The 2,658-nt window shown below is 45.1% G+C and overlaps 1 long non-coding RNA gene across 2 annotated transcripts; it reads right to left on the reverse strand.

The window, feature by feature from the left end:
* Positions 1-538: 538 nt before the first annotated feature.
* On the reverse strand, positions 539-2,177 carry LOC117189415. 2 transcript variants are annotated; one of them, XR_004473399.1, is made up of 3 exons: positions 1,881-2,177; positions 1,697-1,790; positions 539-1,640 (listed from the first exon to the last, which is right to left on the reverse strand). It is a non-coding gene; the product is annotated as an uncharacterized LOC117189415 (long non-coding RNA). The 2 variants fall into 2 exon arrangements; XR_004473398.1 differs by having other exon boundaries at positions 1,849-2,177.
* Between the last annotated feature and the right edge of the window lie 481 nt (positions 2,178-2,658).

Here is a 2,658-nt window from a genome sequence, read left to right on the forward strand (position 1 = left end):
TCAGAGCTGCCGCAGGTGTTGGGCTGCCACATTTTTCATCTTCCTCCTCGCTTGGGATTGCGCTCTGGAGCGATGCGACCTCACAGTTACAGAGTATGTGACGATTGCCTGGGAGCTGAGGCGCCACGACGGTGCTGGGCACAAAGCCTTGACTAATCAATACGTTGCGGCATTCGGGGGACAAATGGCCCACGGCGCACTCGCTATGAAACTTTCTCAGCTGATTGTGGTATTGATTTTGATTATCGTCCACAGCGGCACAGGTCGGAGACAGTGTCCGATGGGCAAGCAGTGGAATAGGATGGCCAAGAAGTGTGAAAAGTACTACTTGGGCTCTTAGTGGGACCCTTCATGTTTATCTTATCACACATAATGAGCCTAATGAGTCCATTTAACCCAGCCGCATTAATAACTACAAAAAAAGGTGGGCCGAGACTATTAAATCTAATGGCAACTAATTTTTGGGCTAACCCAGAACATAAACATAATTTATAACATTTTCGGGAATAAAAGGATTCAGAAGGAAGCAACAAAAATACAGAGATGAAAAATTAAATGCCATTTGGTTGGTTTTTCTTTTATTTTCTTGTCGAACAAAGCGTTTCTCCGGACAAAGGTCTTCAGAAATCTGTCAGCACTCCGCTTTGGCTAGTCCCTGCTTGAATCCTTTGTCAATTTACGGAAAGTGTTCAATATGCTGCTGAATTTATCCTCAAATGGCCCTCAATTTGCACCTCAATCAAAACTTTTATTTAGTTCCAGACACCACCAAAAATGAAGTGGGAAAAGGGTTATAGCTTCGACTCTCGATTATTTTTACCAATGACAGTTGGTATTCCCATCGGAATGCAGATTTCTGAATGGTTATTATTCGTAAGCCTGGAAAAAAGTCATGCGAAATATTCCGTGAATCCATACCAGGGGATTCCGCAGAAATATTGCCACATTTTGTTGCATTGATGCATTGATGCACGAAAAACACATAAATACAAATATATCGGAAGCTGCAACAAAATATAAACAAGATATGCTGTCCAAATATCCGCACGGCCCACCCCAACCGCCAGCCGTTATCTGAAAATTTCCGCCTGTCGCATACAAATTGAATAACCGGGTGGCAAATTCCAGGTTCCGCCACGCTCTACACTCGTTCTGGTTTGAGTGAGTGTAATTATAGACCGCTAGACAGCTGGACAGGTGGACAGCTTTGGATGGAGCTGCCCGGCGCAGCCATGTGACGTGTTTTGCCTCTACGTCTATGGCCGTGATCTATGGTCCACATAATAACTTAAATTACATTTATTTAGAGCTGGGCGGAGATGGTAAAGGGTCAGGCTTGTTTAGCTATTCATAAACATACACCAGATGTTATGCAGAGGAAGAGTAGTACATATTTTTGAGTAGTATATATCCTATCTTCAAAATTCTCGGTGAAGCATCTGTCCACTTCGCAAGGGTTAAATATTTTAAGATGTTTAACTTTTCACTGGAGCAAGAGATAAGAAAGAGATAAAACCATATCCCCCCAGGGCGTAGCTGTCGGGCGGTGCCAATAATGAACCACCGCAATCAATGGAGGAGGACAGGACCAAAATGATGGTAAACAACTTGTTTACGGGCTGCAATTGCAGCCATCCAAACTGTGGGCAAAACGTCATGTCCTGGCAGTTGGCCAACAAATTAAACCTACACTCACCCTATCAGCCAGGTTGGCCAGTCCTGCCATTCAGTCCAGGCTGCTGCCCAAGCGAGACCAGCTGAAGAAAAAGGCAATCAAGATGGGGGAAATTCTGTGAATAATATAGAAAATTCATTCGAAACTATAGCAACCAGATGGTTCTACTTAACATTTCTCAGAAAGAGTAAACTCCATATAATACCCAGGATATAGCCGGAATAGTGGCTCTTTTGATGTGATGCTGTTGCTTACTTGGCACGGATTCATGTGCCTTCCGTTGCAGCCCCACCCGCTGTGGCCTGTCTGCCGTTGCTGGTCCCGCGCGAAAGTGGTCTCAGAAATTGAAAGTTGAGGGAGAGGAAGACTGGCACTTGCCGCTGCAAATGTGCGATAACCGTACACGTGCGCCTCCACAGATGCAGCGGAAAAAGCATTGGCAGTGTGCGTTGACTGAATCGAATTGTCAGTTGATTTTCCCTTGAGAAGAACATTTTAGGAGCTAAAAGGCTGCCAGTGCAATCGATCGCTGAAAGTGCTATAAAAATGGACGTCTGGCCTTTAGTTACCCGTTGGAATAGTCCCCCTTCTCGGGCTGCAAATATATATGGGGATCCCATCAAATTGTAAATTGCAATCTGCCTTTAAAAAGCTGCAAATTTGTTGCCCACTCGCAGGTCTTACATGGCACTTCATGCTCTCACGAATGCTCCATTACGAAATGGCCCCGTCGTTCTTGTTGCTTCTGCACTTACACAGCGCTTTGTTTTGCATGCCTCATAAATTGCGCATACGCCATGTCGCACAGAGAGGCCACAGAACAGGGCCAGGAGTAGGAATAGGAGCAGAGGCCACAGCAAGAGCCAGCGTTGAACATAGATATCAGATAGATAGATATCATTTATCATAGACGGCACCACGCATAAATTCAACGGCTGAAATATTTGTGAACCGTGAAGCGACACATAAGACGAGGGGGAACG

Source organism: Drosophila miranda, assembly GCF_003369915.1.
Source record: "Drosophila miranda strain MSH22 chromosome Y unlocalized genomic scaffold, D.miranda_PacBio2.1 Contig_Y1_pilon, whole genome shotgun sequence".
NCBI lineage: Eukaryota > Metazoa > Arthropoda > Insecta > Diptera > Drosophilidae > Drosophila > Drosophila miranda.